This window comes from Manis javanica, chromosome 5 (genome assembly GCF_040802235.1).
Source record: "Manis javanica isolate MJ-LG chromosome 5, MJ_LKY, whole genome shotgun sequence".
In the NCBI taxonomy this organism is placed as follows: domain Eukaryota; kingdom Metazoa; phylum Chordata; class Mammalia; order Pholidota; family Manidae; genus Manis; species Manis javanica.
In genome coordinates, this window is record NC_133160.1 from 25,101,070 (window position 1) to 25,119,593 (window position 18,524).

General features: G+C 46.7%; 1 protein-coding gene and 1 long non-coding RNA gene across 9 annotated transcripts in view; one reads left to right on the plus strand and one right to left on the minus strand.

Annotated features, from left to right (window-relative positions):
• Positions 1-18,524, plus strand: part of BCL2L1 (BCL2 like 1) — a 44,812-nt gene that overhangs the window by 2,689 nt on the left and 23,599 nt on the right. The window lies entirely within an intron of this gene.
• LOC108393095 (uncharacterized) overlaps positions 12,719-18,524 on the minus strand; it is a 32,542-nt gene continuing 26,736 nt past the window's right edge. Inside the window, exons 2-3 of one of the 4 annotated variants that reach the window (XR_012131391.1) lie at positions 18,239-18,329; positions 12,719-17,416 (exon numbers count right to left, since the gene is read on the minus strand). This is a non-coding gene — a long non-coding RNA (uncharacterized lncRNA). Of the gene's footprint in view, positions 18,330-18,524 lie in introns of all 4 variants that reach the window. The other 3 variants (XR_012131390.1, XR_012131389.1, XR_012131392.1) reach the window with 3 other exon arrangements.

The window sequence follows — 18,524 nt, forward strand, 5'->3', positions numbered from 1 at the left end:
CAAGCCTCTCTATTCTTACTCTCTCAGGAATGTCAGTCCTGTCCCAGGCTTCCCTTCCCCAAGTCAAGTGCCCTTCATTTCAGGGTTGTGTATATGGGCCTGTCCTCTCAGAACAGGGCATGGCCAGGGCAGGAGTTCCCATTGGCTTGGATGTCTGAGGATTATCTGATTTTAGGGCAGTATAAGCAGTGCTTACACTAGTGGGCCAGTTGTGTCTGTGCTGCACCCCTGTGTGCATTTCTCTAAAAAATGCATCTCTGTGCATGGTTGGCCTGTTTGGAGAGTGCTTGCTGCGTCACGCATTTAGCCGCGGGACTTTGCACCTCGCTGCCTGGGGTCGGTTGGGGAGCTCCAGCTGCTCTGCCTGTTGCTTTCCGGCCAGGGCCCTGGTGCCTCTTCACAGAGCACTGTTTGCTGGCAAAGCAGGAACCTGTTCTGTGGGGTACCCTGACCCACTGAGATTCAGTGACAGACTTTATAAACGAACTGACACAGGAGTGAGTCCCAGCCCTGTCATGTAACTACTTAGGTAACCTTGGACAGGCCAGTTTACCTCGAGCCTCAGTTTCTTCCACTAAAAAAATGTGGCAAGCCCTCCATGTCCTTCAGAGTATTGTGAATTTTGGAACTAACATGAAGAGTGACTGTCACCAGCAAGTTTACTATAGGAGTTGTTTTTTGTCCCAGACACACTTTCTGAGCCCAGGAGTCATGCCCCATCCCTTTCCCAGGGATTCTCGTTCTCTTGCCTGTCATCAAATCAGGATGAGGTAGTGGTGAGAGATTCTTTACCAGGGGTCATTGTAGGAAGGTTTTGCTCTTCTGTAACAAACTCATCCTATTTGCTTTGCCTTGTGTCCATGCCTAGGGAAGGTCAGGGCCTAAGAAAGGTATTCTGGCCCCTCAGAATGCCCAGAAAATCTCGCAGGCTGTGGAAAATAAGTCATCTATTGCAGGAGCTGAGGTGGAAGGGATCATGTACCATGGCCTCAGGAATGTCAAGAATGTAATTATCCGTAGGCTGGGCCTAGGGCGTGGCACGACTTCAGTTTACTGCTGAGCCAGAGACCTCCAAGTTTGCCCTGGAGCTGCATCCCCTGTCTTATATCCCATTTCTTTGCAACTTCATCAACTTTTCCCTGCCAGTTCTTGTAAAAGGCAAAGGGGTCAAGTCAATAGAGGTTAGATGACTGGGGTTAGGGGGAGGTAAGAGTTGAGGGCTCTCATGAACTAAGGCTGACCAGACTTGAAAGCCATTCTGTAAATAAACTCCCTGGGGGGATAAATGATTAAATAGTTCCTGTTGGTTTGTGCAATGACCTCTCTTACTCTCTCCTGCTTTGATTCTCTGTGGGGGCAAATATTTGTTCAGCTGATTACAGGAGGGACAGGATTCCAGCGCTTCAGACACACCCTCTGAGGCATCTCTAAGTAGAGACTGAGACCATTTTGCCCACTTTGCCTGACTATTGTCTTTGGCCAGTGGTCCTAATACCAGGTGGGTTGTGCCCAGCTATTTAACAAAAGGCAGTCTGGGAGAGGTGCCTGGTCTGCCAGCCAGCCTCTACAGAGGGCTACCTGGACCAGAGCATTGCCAGTCACCCACTGTTGTATGAGGAATGAGGTTTAGACGCAGCAATACTGGGCAAGTACATTAGATCGTAGCTGGATTAAAATTCCATTTTCTGTCTCTTTGCTCAAGAATGATTAGAGCCCGTTGGACAACATACCATATGTTACTCCCTCTTGGTGAACAGAGGAGATGTGCAGCAGGAGAGCCAGTTATATCATAACCATTTCTGAGCATGCATTTTTGCCTGGGGCCAGGAAGGAAAGAAATTCAACTTAGGATCTTTTGGATTGAAGGTACCTGCCCACTTCCCTCTTGGGTACCATCCTGTTTGAACTGCGTGAATTCTGCAGTAGCATCTCACAACCTTCCTGGAGGCTGTGGCTGAGGGGAATCCATGAATGCATGAGTAGGGCCACTATACCCTGGGATATACTCTAAATTTAGCATCCCTACAGGAAAAGGTAAGAAAGCGAGCCTTAATGGAATACATCTTATGTATGAGGTGCAGCCAAAACTTACTGAACATCTACTGTGAGGTAGGAATGGTGCTAGGTGCTGGCCATAGCCAGATAGGGTACCTTCCTTCATGGAAATGACATGCTGTTTCATATATTCTACATAATAACCTTCCAAGGTAGGTGGGATTATTCCCAGTTTACATATGAATATCCTGGTAGCTAAGTGACCGACACCAGCCACCTCAGCCAGTTAAGTGACTGAGTGAGAATTTATACCTAGGTTGGCCTGACTCCAAAGGCTAAACTCTCCATCCATATTCGGTTGTCCTAGGAGTAACAGAGTGACCCAGACATACTGGCACAGAAAGCAAGAGATGCTGTTGGGCCAAGTAAAGCATACCTGTGGAAGTGCTCACCCAGGGCTGTGGTCCCAGAGTTGCTCAGGTAGCTGTAGGAAAAACAGTGCCTTTGTTGGGAGTAGCAGGTTCCCAAAGGCATGTATGTAGCCTCAGATTCTGGCACTGGTAAAACTCAGGTGGGTATGAGGGTTTTGCCCAGAGTGGGCTTCTTGTTAATTTTTTCATTGTTATAACCCTCTCCGGCCCTACTAATACATAAAAATCATGTGCATGTGAGGAGAAGGTGGCCTGCTTCAGCTATGTCTACTTACTTGTGGGTGATACTCCGAGGACTGGAATTCCAGACTCATAGCTACACCACTGCCTGCATGGAGTCACCTGATAAGGTGCTGAACCTGTTTGCCTCCCTTGTGCATCCATCCCTCCCACCTGTAAAACAGAATAATGATAGCCGCCTTCCATAGCTTAACTCTAGTAAAGGATCTAGAATAAAGGCCCTTCTGGGGCCTTAATTGTAGGGTGGAAGCACCTCTTTTAATGAGTGGGCTATCTGCCTCAGAAAACTAAACTTTGACCCCAGAGTTTCTTAATAAATAGAGCCAGCTCCTGAGATACTCACCTATTATCATACAGAATAGTATATGACCTGACCTTCCCCAAAGGGACATGCTTCTGGGGCCTTCTAATGGACATGTGGACAGTTACAGGGTAAGGGCCCAGGTAGGCCAGACCATTTTGGGATCATTGTTCCTGGGAAACCCCTTAGCTTGGTGGAAACACCATTGTTAAGAACAGTGAACAGTATGTGGGGAAGAAAACAACTTGGCCTTTCCCAGGTTGCATGGCTCTGTGATCTTCTAGTTTCTGTAGGTTTCTTCTTGCCTTTTATGTCTTCTTCAGATACATGCTTAACTGAAGCACCTCAGTGACCTTTGTCAATCTCCCCAGCTGTTGGCAGTTCTGCGGTTTTCTTGGGGAAACCCCATTAGAAACCCCAAACATGGAAATTTTTAGTAATCTCTCTCAGGTTCCAAAGTGAGATAGAAGTGACTCAGGGGCTCCCCCTCAAAACACCCAGTTCTTCTAGATGTACATTTGAGGTTGCTCTTAGAACTCTGTTGCCATTGCAGGGCTTTCCAGACTTCTCGGACTAATTTCCCCGGTAGCCCTATGGAGCCTTTCAGCTTCTGGTAGGAAATTACCGAGGTATTTTTTCAGGGGGCTCCAGTGGAACCCAGAGGGTTTTCTTGACTTTTGTTTGGGCAGTCACCAGATTTGTCTGGGCTACAGGAGGCATTACTGTCCCTTTCCCAGCAGGCATTTGTCCTGAGGTCAGTGGGCTTGAGCATCCTCCTCTGTGCCCAGTCTCCCTGGTTTTGCCAGCACTCGCAGCCTTCCATTATGGGGCTTGCTTTCAGCAGCTGTGGTTTTGCTTGGGTTTAGCGTGCATAGATTTAGGTGTAATTCCCAGTGAGCGGCTCTTCTACAGAAACATAATCTCCTACTACCTTAATTAGCAGGGCCTTGTCCCCACCCCCAACCTCCAACCTAATTCTACAGGGTCCTCCCTAAGGACTCCCCCTCTCTTCTTTGAAGGAGTCACTCTACTTCTGGATCCGCTTCTCTTCAGTCTCTCTAGCTGACAGTCTGTCTTCCCCATTGCCTGTTGGCAGACCTGAGTCAGACAGTCCCACTGGGTCTTTTTGTTTAGCCTGGGGTAGAGAAGAGCCAGGAGAATAAGATCACTGGTTTCACGTAACTGAAGGAAAGAGGGGCTAAACCTTTTTTATAACAATGGTAGTGTTTAAATTAGCATTAAGAAGACATTTCTAACACTACCATGTTTCTGCCAGGTTTAGGAGCCTCATGAGGGTAGAGTCCACATCTTGTCCAACTTGTGCCTTCAGCACTGAGCAGAGGTCTCGAGCATAGCAGGTACCAAATGAAAGAGATGCCCACTAAATTTTTGAAAGACAGGCACTTGCTAAACCAGAGTAATAGTGATGACCTAATCATTCATTCATTGATTCAAACAATACTGAGCTCCTTCTATGCCCAGGCTATCCTGTCCTAGGTAGTAAGTGTACAGCGTTAAATAAAAGTAAGTTTCTGTCCTTGTGGAACTCAGCTTTCTAGTGGGGAGAGACAGACAGTGAACGTGTAATTATATATGTAAAACATGTATCAGGTGATAGTAAGTGCTACAAAGAAAATAAAGCAGGTTGAGACAGATAGTATGACTAGCAAGGGAGGTGGGGCTGCAATTTTAAGAGTGACCAGGAAAGGCATCACCAAAAGGTAATATTTGAGCCAAAACCTAAAAAGGATGAGTGAGGTGGTAGGCAATACGGGTACTTGTAGAAAGAGTGTTACAAGCAAAGGGAGGGAGGATGCTTGGCATGTTCAAGGATAAGCAATAAGGCTAATGTGGCTGGAGAAGAAACAAGAGGGAGAATGGTAGGAGAGAAGAGGGGAGAGCAGTTGGAGTTAAGTGGGTAGAGAGCCAGGGGTCACATCACATAGGGTGTCACAGGCCATGATGAGGACTTAGCTTTGGTTGAAAGAGAGGCCAGGAGAAGGTTTGGAGCAGGGAAGAAGTGATCTGAATTCTGCAAGGGTGGCAGCCAGGAGCCCACCAAAGAGGCTGGTGATGCAACTTCCCAGTGTAAAAGGATATTGATTTGAATCAGGAGGTAGAGGTGGAAGTGGTAAAAAGGAACTAGAGAATAAGACCAAACTTGCACATGGCGTATTCATGGATCTAGCCACATTGGAAACCACATTTTTTAACCATTTGGGAATCACAGAATCAGGGCTAAATAAATTAGGTGTTCTTCAGGGCTTGTTCTCTCCAACTGTGATATCCTGAATGATCCTCCTCCATTCTGGCAAAATTTCTGTCTCAATAACTGCCACATCTGGGTTCAGGTCCCAGCTTACCCATGTCTAGCTGTGTGACCTTGAGCAGGCTCCTTGAACTCTCTGACTTGGAGCAAATAATACCTGCCTCATAAAGTCATAGCAAAGATCCAGTAAGGTATGCCTGAGATATGTAGAGCTTGGAGCATGTTGGTATCATAATTCTTTAACCATCTTCACCAGAAAACTCACGTGGGAAACCCATTCACTTTTGTTGTGACCCTCAGGGCAGGCAGGCTACAGTCATATTTGTATTGGGGCAGGAGCTCCGTAGTGTTCCTATGTCATGTTGGTACAAGCACTGATCTTATAGTCAGGATCCCAGTTCTCTCAATCTACTTCAACTCTGTGTCTCACCTTGGCCAATCACTTTACCTCCAGGCCCCAGTTTCTCTGTCTGTAAGGTGAAGGGTTAAAGTAGACAGTCTTGGAGTCCTGGTTCTTAGTGGCTTTAGGCCTCATGGCAGATTCCACCATTGTGCATATTTTGCATTAGGTGTATTTTAGGATGGTTCTTCCCTGTCACAACATCTGCAGCATTTTAATTTCAAAAATCAACTAACCCTATTGTCAATGGGAGGTCGTTTATCCAGACCCCACAATAATAATACTCTTCATTTATGTAGCACATAACTTATAAAGTGCTTTCATGTCCACCTTGCCTTTTTGATGCTTCTAGCCACCCAGGAAGGTAAGCAGCAGAAAAATCAGGCTAAGAAAGATGAAGTGACTTACCCAAGGTTAATCAGGAGAAAAATGCAGGGTCTAGACTTTCAAATCTGGACTTAACCACTTACTGGTTCTGTGACCTTGGGCAAGTCTTTTAACTTGTAAATGGTATAATAATAGCGCCTTGTTCTGAAGATTCAGGAAGTTAATTTATGTCTTAAGGCCCTCAGAATAGTGATTATTAGTTATCAGCAGCAAACAGCGGCTGCCACCTACGGCTCCTTCAGTTAGCATCTGGCTTCCCGTTTATTACGTATTGATTTTTGCAAATAGTGTTTTTGCAGAAAGAAACTGCTTTTAGGACCTTCCGCTACTTGGTTTCATCCCTGACTAGGCTCTCAAGCCAATCTGGAGCCTTACAGCTAGCTCCAAGCTACAGGGCTTTTTTGGGCAGTCTCCTGCCTCCTCTCGGAACTAGAAATTTTTCTCTCGCTCTTCAGGAAATGCCATTGCAATGACTTCCATGGACTGCTTCCTGTCCCAGCCCTGCAGCCGGATTCCTGCTGGCGAGGGCTAGAAACTGGAAAGTAATGTCCCTAAAGGCTCCCCACCACAAACTTTTTTTGTGGGGGGGGAACATGTCCCTCCCTTTCCTCTTGTCAGTTACTTTCTTTGCTCCCACTCACTCCCTTACCCTTCACCTAGCTTCTCTCCAGTCTGTGATCAGCCCTTTAAAATTTGGAAAGTACGTTTCCACTTAATTCTGTCAGAGCTTTCTGCTCAGTCTTGGTCAGAACTCCTGGGTTCTCCCCATGGCTCCATCACTCAGTAGCTGGTTCAGTCTTGGACCCCCACTAGAGGGGCATTAAGCCTGTCACTGGCAGTACCTTGTGTCATCCATTAACCCTGAGTTCCCCCAGAGGTCCCCACCCACCCCTGCATAGGATGGAGACTCCTAAGAGGGATCTTAGAGGTTTGGCACATATAAATCCTGCCTCTTGGATATTGGTGACCGATGGTAGAGGGAAGTGGAGTCTGCCATCGCCTCTCCATAGTCACCTTTCAGGAGGAAGCTAGAAAGTTGAAAACCTCCTTGGACAATCATCTGAGGAATGGGAGCTAGCTTGGGAGGGGATTGGAACGCACTCAACTATGCGTCAGATCCTTTGTTCCACTCTTGAAAGGGAAACATTCCCCTCCCTCCTCCCTGGCCACACACACGTGCCTTTGTTCCCCCAGTCAGGCGGGGCTGGGAACACTGTGTCCCTTCCAAGGAGCCTGACTTGCCTCCCCAGAGGCAGGCCTACGATCAGTGGGACTGGGATTTTTGCTCAGGAGAACCTGGCCTAGTGTCCTTTACACAGAAGGGTCTTTCTCTCAGAGGCGGAGAACTTGCTTACAAACAGCTGCCCAGGACATCCCTGGAATTATTCCATGGGATGCCCATGTCCCAGGAATAAACCATCCCTCCCTGTTATTCCACTTGGTGATTAATATTATTGTTAACATTACTATTAATAGCACCTAACATTTATCAAGTACTTACTCCATGCCAGGCATTGTTCAGAGTGCTTTAACATGTGTTAATTTATGCTGTTCACACAGTCCTCTCTGAAGTTGAGACTATTATTATCCCCAGTTTACAAATGAGAAAACTGAGGTAGAGAGAGGTTAAGCAACTTATACAAGGTAGCACAGTTAGTAAGTGCAAAGTCTGGGAGGGTAGCTTCCAAGCTCCCACTTTTAAACACTGCATGTGCCCCCTCCTCTGGCTATACCAGTGTCTATAGATGATTGTTGGCATTTAGCCAGAGCTCCCTATGTGACAGGCCTTTTACCAGCATCATCTCTGTTTTTCTGTCCCAACAATCTTATCATGACAGGACACCAAAATTTGGGAAGGCTCAGTTAGGAAGGGGCAGAGTCAGGAGTTGAAACCAACTTATTCCAAAGCCCATGTTCTTTATCTCTAATCCTTCCTAAAAACCCTGTAAGGTTATCATCATTTTATGCTTGAGAATCTGAGGCTTAGAGGAAAGTGACATGCTCAAAGCCTCACAGACTAGTACCAGAACAACCTGGGATTCAAGCTCTAGGTATTTGACTAAGCAACACTTTGCCAAATTAGTAGTCTATAGCGTGAGATAGTTGCTTTTATGTGATGGTAATTCTTTATAATTTACCAGATTCTACTGCATGTATCATTTCAGTGTTGTCAGTGAGATGGGTATATTCAGTCCCATTTCAGGGAGTAAACTAAGGCAAGGGGGCTTGTCCCACAATAAATGGTAGAGTCACACTTAGAACCTGTGTTCCAGCTCTTGGTGTTTCCGATTATTGATGTTGCCTGCCTTCCCTAAGACTGGATTCATCCCTCGGAGCTGTCCTCAGAATTTTGTTTCATTTGTTGAATCAGCAAATACAGATGAATGCTTTATGTGTGCTAAGTGCTGGGCATGCTCTGAATACCACTATGAGCAGGACTGGGTCCCCTCCCTCAGTAGTCTGTTTCTGTGGCCCTCACCTTGGGTCTTGCTGGTATCCTGCCATTCGAATTGGGCTGTGTGCATCTCCTCTCCATCCCGTCAGCTCCCAGACACACCAGGCAAGGTTTATTGTAGTTAGTATTGTATAGATCATCTTCAGCACACCCATAGATAAATCCCTGGATTGATTTGAAACTTAGCTTGATTTCTTGCTGGTGGCATAACACTAGGCAAATCAACTTCAAAATCTCATTCATAAACCCGAGAGAATAATACCAACTACCAGAGTAAGTGAGGCTTAAATGAGAACATGAAATGCAAAAGTGTTTTTTAGTAATAAGAGCAGATATTCTGTGTTGAGTGCTTGCACTGTGCCAGGTGCTATGTTTATGACCTTGACGTAATTCTCTTGTTTGGTCCTCACAGCTGCTCTGGTATGAAGATAGAGAATCCAGAGCTTCAAGAGGCTCTATAATATGCCCCCAGTAACACACCTTGGAAGAGGCAGAACTGGGTCTTGCACTCAGATGTATCTGGTGCCAAAGCCTACTCTCAAGCCATTGCGTCATTGCTTCTCTGCAGGCCCAGACTGGCTTCTCTTACCCGGAGTACCTGGCACAGGGCCTGGGGTTGGGCAAAGGCTCGGCCAGTGTCTGCTGAATGAACATTAAGGATGGTTATTATTAGATGCAGGTTAGGCTACAAAAATGTCTCTGTCTCTAAGGAAGCAAACTCATTTGAAGTGCTAGGAATAGACCCAGAACACTTGGTGAATGGCTCCAGGCAAACTGTGCCAAATTTGTGGTGTAGACTCCAGAAGCGGAAGAGGATAGATCTACTGGCTGCATCCCGCAGGTGTCCTGGGCCTCTGCCAGACTAGCCCACTTCCACCATCAGCCACTCAGTCGATGACCCAAAGCCTTCCAACCCCCCGCCTGCATCACAGTGTGTTCCTTCTGCCTCACCAATTGTGTCACCAACTCAGACCCTCTTCTGTGCCAATAGTGGAAAGTGTCAGGAAGGGGAAAGGGCACTAGAGGCTTGGATAATAGCTTTCATAGCAGTATGGCATTGTGCATTTCACAGTGAGTTCTTCTGAAAAATGAAGGTAACAGTCATCCCTTAATGGAGATAATAGTAGTGGTCTCTAGTATCTCTCATAGGCTCTCTGTGTTCTGCCTGGATCACTCTTCCCTTGGATCTGATCAGGGCTGTTTTCTTATCATTTACGTCTCAATTTAAATATCACCTCTCCAGAGGCCACCCATGTTTACATGTTTACTGTCCATGTCCTCCAGCAAAACCTAAGCTCCCAGATTGCAGGAACTTTGTCTCATGTTTTCCTTCCTCCCCTGTATCTAGCAGAGGGCTTGGCCCATAGGAAAAAGTCAGCAAGTATTTGTTGAATGAGTAAGTGACCGTAGCCCACCTAGCACAGTGCCTGACATACAGTATGCTCAATGTTAGACATCGTTACTACCTATCAGGAAGATGTGGGCCATGAGAGTTTTCAGTAGTAAGTGCAGCCTTGGTAGGTAAAAACTTCCCAGACAGATCTGGAAGATGGGAAGTGTATGAAGCATTTGGGAGACCATGAGGGGGCAGACTGGCCGAAGATGGTCTGGATTGTCAGTAAAGTTAATCAGGAAAAAGGTAGCAGACTGATGGTTGAGGCCTTTGGGCAGAGGGACAGGGATGGTTGACATTAGAGGTAGGCCCAGTGGGAAGAGGCCCAACACCGGAGGGATGCAGCCAGGTCTCCAGGAACCCCTGGGAAAGAAAATTCTTTGCCAGCCAGGGCTCAGCAGACAGAGCTGCAGGGAGGTAAAAGCCAGAGGCACCTGCAACCTGTGGATCAGGTAGGCTGCCCTGGTTGTTATTTTGGGGTTCCAGACCAGGTGCAGATTCAAAGGCTTGATTGAAGCCTTTTGGCAACTCTGTTCTCAGCAGGGTAAACATCACCTGTCTCCTGTCTCCTGCCACCTGTGGCAACAATGCCAGGAAGGTACCCTGGGCAGGCCCAAAGGGGCCCACCTTTCTTGCTGCCCTCATGGAACAAGAAATACCCCCCCAGGAGAGGCCACTCCCTTCCCTGCCCTACAGCTCCCTTTCTGAAGGGCTCAGGTGGCAATAAGGTACCTCCTGCCCAAGAGGCCCCCATGGTTCTGGCCCGTGGAAGGCAGGGGCGGGGCATTGGGAGCCGTTGACAGCTGGGCCCAGCTGGCGGGTGGAGAGGGGGTGTCACTTTGGGAGCAGGTGCAGATTTCGGGGAAGGCGGGGCCTGAAGGGAAGTAGGGATCTTGGTAGGCTGCAGAATTTCCCTCCCCATCCCCCACCCCACAGCCACAGCTGGCTTCTCCAGGAACCAGATGACCTAGTTACAATGCTTAGAAATTGTTAGCTTAGCTTGCAGTTCAGGACTGTGCCAGTATCCCTCCTCTCTGAGGTTTCTTGGATCCAAAAGGTGCCCTCTGGATTCCCAAAAAATCTCCCAAGGGGATTCCATGGGAAGGACATGCACCATATCACCTGCACAGGCTTCTTGCCCAAAAGAGGAAAGAACTAGTCATGTTCAGACCTCTTCCTCCTCCCTGGTTTGCCTGCCCCAATCCCAGAGAGAAAACACTCCCTGCCTCTGCCTCTGCCCTTTCCCGTTTCTCTCTTTCAGGGGTTGTTGGGGGGCACGTGGAGGTCACAAACCTCTTCCCTAGAGGTTCAGCGGAGAGGGAGAGACTCCTGTTGCCCTAGGGATAGCTTGAATATACCTAACTGTTCCGCTCTTTCCTCCCCATCTCAGGATGATGTCCAGACGTGATGGAAGGGGGTGAGGAGGAATCTGTTGACACCTTTGGAGGCCCAGCCTTCCTAGGCACTTGCTGCGCCTAGTATCCCTGATTGCCTCTCCAGTGCCTCCCTGGAAGAAATTCTGTCACTGTTAGGAGTTAGGTGTGAAATTTGACAAACAAATGACTGAATTCTACTTTCTCTATAGTTATCATTGGACAAGTTACATAATCTCCCCCAGCCTTAGTTTTCTCATCTATAAAAAAGGGATAATAACATACAGTGCATTTCTTGAAAGACTCTTAGGAGCATGAAAATAACAGGTAGGATACATGGAGCACTTAGCATGGAGGCTGGCATATAATGATGACTCAGTGTGACAGCTTCTATTACTGCTGCTGTTATCAGGTTGCCTTCGCAGTGAGCAGGTTTCTGTGATCGCTATTGGAGCTACTCTCCAGGAGTAAACTTTTAGGCTGACAGAGTATGTGGATATCCTTTGAACCAAGAGCTTAGAGATTTTATGATTCCTGAAGTTGGGGACCATGGCTCATAGCCTTGTCCACTACCTCCTTGGCAAGGGCCCCAAGTCATGCTTTGTACACAGCAGGAGTTTGGCCAGTGTTGCTGACTAGGCATTTGGCAGTGGGGCATAGTTTCTTCAGTCTTTGCCAGGTGCCTCCCAGAAGGCAGGGACCTCCTCTGCTTTATTCACTGCTATATCCCTAGAACCTACCAAAGAACCTGGAATATAGAAACCACTCAATTGTATTTGTTGACAAGCAGAAGACTTAATGAGTTAATTATTTAAAGTGCAAAGGAGCATACCTAGCACATAGTAGGTGCTTAACACATGCTTGAGTGATTAAACAAGGTATGTGGGGACTCTTTAAGTTTTTCCAGGAGGGCCCCACTCCTTGTTTGTTGTGTGTAGCCATAAGCCTTTTGCAAGCTCTGCCTATTGCCTCATCTGTTGAAGAAAGATAACACCCGCCTTGCCTCCCTCATGCACTAGCTGTGAGGCCCAAGGAGATGATAGATGAAAAAGCACTTTGAGAACCATAAATGTTTGGTCTTGTTCTTGCTCCTTGACTGAAGTCAGGAAGCCATACCTGTGGCATTCATACATTCAACCAACAAGCATTTGTTGAGTAGAAGCAGTATTCTAACTCTCAGTTATCTGACTTCATGAATTTGGACAAGTTACTCCTCTAAGCATGAGCATCTATAAAATGGAAATGGTACTCATTTCACAGGATTGTTGGGAGAAGACCAAGCAGGTGCTCTGAGCTTATTGAGGGTGGAAACTGCCTCATTCACTGTTTTCAACTACTATTAGGCTTAGCTCTTGGTGGCTTAGTGTTTTGTGACCAAATACTGAACATTCATAACTATGAATGGTATATGTAAATTGTCCTGTACAGGGCCTGATGTGGAGTAAAAGCACACCAAGTGCTGGGTCTTCCCTTTTCCACTCACTGAAGTTTGGTCTTTCACTGATTCAGCCATTTGTTGCCTTCTGCAACCAAATTACCAGACCTCTGAGTGTGACTCACATGGGAAGTAGAAAAGAATATTTCTGGATGTCCTTGCCTGCCTAGGCTGGACAACTGAGTGGGAGCCCTGACTTGCCAGGACCAGTGATGCTTTAACATAAAACTGTGAGGCACAGCAGGCCTCACCCCATTCTCACCTCTGATTCAGAACAAGAACAACCAACTCCTTGTTCTACCCACTCTCTGTCTGCTCCTCAGCAAGAAAAAATTTCCCGTTGCTCACAGCACCCACATTTATATGCAACCCAATGGTTACCGTATCAAGGAAGTCCCCAGGGAGTCACCCAGATAATAGCCCTTTGGGACAAGGTCCAGGGAGGGAGCCTATGTCTAAGGCTCAGGGTCTCCTGGGACTAGGTCAAACAGCAGGTGCAGGCATGAGGCCCAGGCTCGTGGCTAAGTGATGAAACTGAGAGATGTATTGGGCCAGACAAGAATTCAACCCAGAGGAAACTGCCTGCCTATCTGTGCAGGTGTCTGGGCACCTGGGGGCAGTTTCTGGGTCTGATTTAGTGGTAGAGGTTGGGGTTCCAAATTAGTACCCCAAGACTCAGTGAGGGGAACCCATGGAACTCCAGAGCAAAGCCTGCAGTTGGCACCTTTGAACCCTCCTTAGAGCCCTTCAAGGTGAAACTTCCACACTGGCAGCTTCCTCTGGGCTCACCAGTAACTCCTACTGGCAGATCTCTGGAAACAGTGGAATATAACCACAGCTCTCTTTAAGGAGACCTCTGCTTTGGGTTGGGAGGTTTTTAAAAGAATGAATCATTTTGTTAAGTATGGGCTCTGGGGTCAGGCTCCATTACATACTAACTGTTGGATCTTGAGCACATTCTTCCCCCTTTGAGCCTCAGTTCCCCTGTCCAAAAAGTAGAGATGATAATACCTGCCTCTTGGGTTTTTATGAGGATGAAATGAGATCATGCACATCCAGCTTAGCACAGATATTACAGTAATTTTAATAATAGCTGACATTTATTCAGCACTTACACTTAAGTTTCATATGTATTAATTCATCGATCCTCAAAGCAGCAGCATCGAGGTAGGTACTCTCATTCTCATTTTACAGAGGAGAAAAGTGAGGCACAGGGAAGTTAAGGAATTCATCCAGAGATGCACAGCTAGTAAGTGAAGTTGTGTGAACCCAGACAGTCTGGCTCCAAAGCCCAGGTGCTCTGCCTCTGGATCAGGAGGGCCTCCTGGTCAGTGTGGTGCGGCTGTTACTCTTACATCCAGGATTGTGGCTGTGGGTTTTCGTCTGTCTGCTGGAGTCTGAGCTCAGTGAAGGCAAGAAACCCATCTTAATCACCTTGCATCCCCAGAGACCAGCATAGTACTTATAGTACTCATTAATATTTGCTTAATGGCTGAGAATATTCCCTCTCTTCATTAATCAATCAGTAGCTCTTTATCGACCATTTCCTGTAGGCTGGATTTGAGCTAAATCCTAGGAGGAATACAAAGTACAACTTTGCCTCATAATAAGAAGATTGGGTGTGGTGGGGGGAGCATTCCAGAGTACTGTGTCATTGGCGGAAACTTCCACACAGGAGGCAGAAACAATACAGGTGGCTTGGTATGTTTTCCAAGCTGAGATTCCCACCCCTCCCTGACTGAGCCACTCCCTCCATTCTGCAGAATGAAGTTAACAGATTCCCTACTCCTGTCGAGGGCAGCAGCCACTTCTCTTTGCTCCGTATCTAGTGAGGAGGATGCATGCATCTTTTCTGCTCAGGCAACCAATTCATGGGAGCCTAGAATGACAGGGAAGGAGTCAGAAGTTTGGAGCTGGGAAGGGGCCTTTAAAAATCACTACTGCCCCAACACTGCAGTCAGAGTGACCTTTTAAAAACCAAGATCAGATCTTAGCACCCTCTTGCTTACAACCCTCTGCCCACTTGGAATAAAACCCGGAGTCCTTTACCAAGGCCTGTAAGACCTGCATGATCCAGTACTGGCTGCATCTCCATCCTCCGTCACTCTGCCTCTCCTTCTCTGCACACAAACCACCGGGGCTCCTTGCTGTTCCTGGCTTCTAGCACACTGCCTGAGGGCCTTTGTAGTTGCTGTTGCCTCTACCTGGAATGCTTTGCCCCTGGTGTTTGGCTTGCTGGTTGTTTCAGTTGACTCAGCCCATGGGCCACCACCTCCGAGAGGTTCTCTTTGGCCTTTGGTCTAAAGTAGCCAACCTACTTCTAAATCACTCCATAGTCTTTTACTTTCTTGTATTAGTACCAACCTCTATCTAAAACTTTCTGTGTATTTGTTGTTTTTTATCTGTTTGTTCTACTAGAATATGAGCCTCATGACTGTAAAGACTTCAGTTTGTTCATCATTTTATCTTTGGTGCCCAGACCTGTTCCCTGAAGGTAGTAAACATTCATTGAGTGATTTTGAAGTGACTGATCGAACAAATAGACAAACCTAAGACATTGTTTTCATTCTACACGAGAAAATTAAGGCCGAGAGAAGAGAAGCTATTAAGAATTGAGAGCATTCTTACAACTTACCTTTTGAACATGCTCACTAAGTGCCAAGCACTGTACTCAGTGACTTACATGCATTATTTTTGTAACTTACCTTTAATTGTTACAATGTACTGTTTGGAGCATCATTTTTTTGTTTACCCTTGTGGCATTTAAAAGAAAAGAGTTGGAGGCAACACAGGACAATTCATATAACCAAAAGGATAAACTAACTGTGGGAGTCAGGTGAAAGGAAAGTATCGGTAAGAAGACAAGAGCCAGAACTAAGATTAGTTCAGTTCTCAGAAACAGATACCACACAGGTCCCTCTGTACTGAGCAACATTATTCTCCTACTCTTTATGGTTGATAACTAAAGGATGCCCAGATTCTTGAAAATGACGGTTTTTGAAAATCCAGTCACACGCATGACCTTGGGATTGTCCCAGACTGCATGTGATGGTTCTGGATTTTTTGGCTCCCTCACTGCCTCATCAGCAGGGCTCCTGTACTGAGAGGCAGCAGCATCTCCCCTTCCTTCTCACTCACCAGAGGGGCCAGTCCAGCAGGGAGGAGCCTGGCCCCCTCTCCAGCTCTCTCTGAGCCCATCCAACTTTGTTTCAGAGATAGCCTTTTTCCCAGAAGACTTCTTAATTGAGATACTGCTATTGAAGACCTAGTTCCGCCCTCAAGACACTTCCACTTGAATTAGAAAAAACATGTAAAGCGATCTCATGAAAGCTAACAGTAAATGCTAAGTGCCAAGAGAGAAGACAAGTAGTGACTCTATAGCGTCTTACTACGCCGATGGACAGTGACTGCAATGGGATATGTGGTGGGGACTTGATAATGGGGGGAATCTAGTAACCACAATGTTGCTCATGTAATTATTAATGATACCAAAATAAAAAATATATATAACAAAAAAAATACATAAATGCTAAGTGCCAAATAAGAGAGGCACTCTACAGAAGAGGTAAGATTTGTGCTAGGACTTACCACAGAGACAGGGAAAAGAGGGGCTGGTGCGCCCAGCAGGGAGTCTATGTGAGCTAAGATGGCAGGCTGGGATGGACTCCCAAGAAGAAACCCATATGCAGTAATAGCCCATTTTGGAGTACATGTGGAAGCGTCTCTTTTACTAGGTGGCAAAGCCAGAAAGGCCACCTGGAGCCATGTTTGTGGGAGTCTCGAGTGCCAGGGAAAGATTCTGAGGCCTTCCTCAGCAGCCCAGGTATCCCAACAGATGAGTCATTGCCAGAAATGAATGCCCATCCTGGCTGCCTGCCAGTCTGCTGATTCCCAGGTAGCAGTGCCAACGCCAGCATCTGAAATGGGAGACCTTGAACTGACAGTAAGCAGAGGAGTAGGTGTGGGGCCATTGTCAGGTTAGCCTTTAGCCATCCCAGGTACATTCATTCATTTGGTGATTCATAAGATGTTTATTGAGCATCAGCTACATGCCAGGCCCTATGCTTAGTGCTAGGGGTGCTGTGATGAACAAGGCAGTCAGGGACACTGCTCTCATAGAACCTGTTAGTGAAGGAGAAACAAATAAGATGATTTCAGTTAAAGGGTCAAATGATGTAAAGAAAATGAAACTGAGTAATGGAGTGTCTAGGGGAGCAAGTTTACACAGGGAGGTCAAAGAAGCCTCTCTGAGGAGGTAACATTGGTAACATTTGACCTGAGGGTAGATTAAAGAGAAAAGATCAGCATGGGAAGATTCTGAAGCAAAGATCTTGCAAACAGAAAAGCAAGGCAGGATTGAACTTGGCTCATCCAAGCTTTGGGCCAACACAGATACTCAGCTCTGACACTGGAGGGCCCAGGCTGGGCCTTTGTTTACCTTTGTGTTACAGTTAAAGATGATCTCTCACACCTCCCTCACAGAGATCCAAAGGGAATGATGGTACTACGTTTGTTGCGCACTTACCCCATATCAGGTACTCTCTGTGTATTTTCTCAATTCTCCCACCCAGCCTACGTGGCAAGTGGTCTGTTGGTCCCAGTTTCTCTTCCAATAAAAAAACAGGTTTGTAGAGATAAAGTTCCATGCCCAGGGTGTGCAGCTTGTACAAGATGGAACCTGGATTCAGACCCAGATTGGTCTGGCTCCAAAGCCAGGCTTCTTTCCATTGCTCCACCCTTGGAGTAAATGAATATTGTTAGTTAAAGACATGTGGAAAGTTACTTAGCAAAAGGAGAATTGGGAAGCATTTTGGAGTGAGGGTCTTGAAGGACACCTACTGTTCTCCCGAATGAGAGGAGTCAGAAGAGTTCTCATCTGCAGGAGGACGCCCCAGAGACTGGGGTTACTATTGGGCTTTGCCAGAGGCATGTTCAGACTTAGCCAGCTGAGTCCTCCCTAGTTTCCTGCTTTTACCATCTCAGCTGCTGGTCAGGAGGTTTGGGAAGCTGACATCATCTAGCTGAATCAGCTGCTGCTTCTAGACACATTAACAGGAACTGAAAGCCATTGCCCCTTCCTCCCTGCTCCACAAGTCTCTTCAGAACCAGGCTGGGGCACAGGTATTCCACCTGCCCACAGGGTCTTGGCTAGAATACTGCTACTTGCTCTTAAAGACCTAGAAGGTGCATTTTCTTGGAGAAAGCTGTCCTCCCCATCCCTCTTTTCCACCTTCATTTAGCCCTGTGACTTCAGCAAGAACTCCTGACCTTTCTGATCTCCTTTACCTAAGTCCAAGGCTCAGGCCCAGCACTGTAGAGTGGGCAAACAAAAGTGTTATTTGTGGTCTTTGACCTTAAAGCATTTAGAGTTTGGTCAGGGGACAGAAAGAGCTTATATCTCAGAGCAGAGCAGCCACCACACTATGATATACTGGATATCCCTGTTTGACCCAATGCCTGAGAAGGAAAAAAATGTGAAATGCATCTTTTTAAAAAAAGAAGATGAAAGTAATAAAAAGATGGCTCAGTGCCAAGCAAGTAGGACAGCAGACAGCTTACCTGCTCTCTGACTTTGCTTCTCTCAGCTTCACTGTTTTCACATATAAAATGGATGTCACCAGCTTATGTGGCTCCTTGGGTCATTGGAATACTATATAACACAGGTAAAACATTCAGCCATGCACCCAGCACCCAGGGAGTGCCCAGTGAATGGTAGCCCTGGAGATAGGTTCTCAAAAGAGGAACAGGCCATGGGGTAAGGTGGGGAAGGCTTCCTGAAAAAGGTGGTCTTAGAACTAGACTTTGGAGCCTGGGTAGGCTGTGGATTGATGCTGGCTAGAAGCAG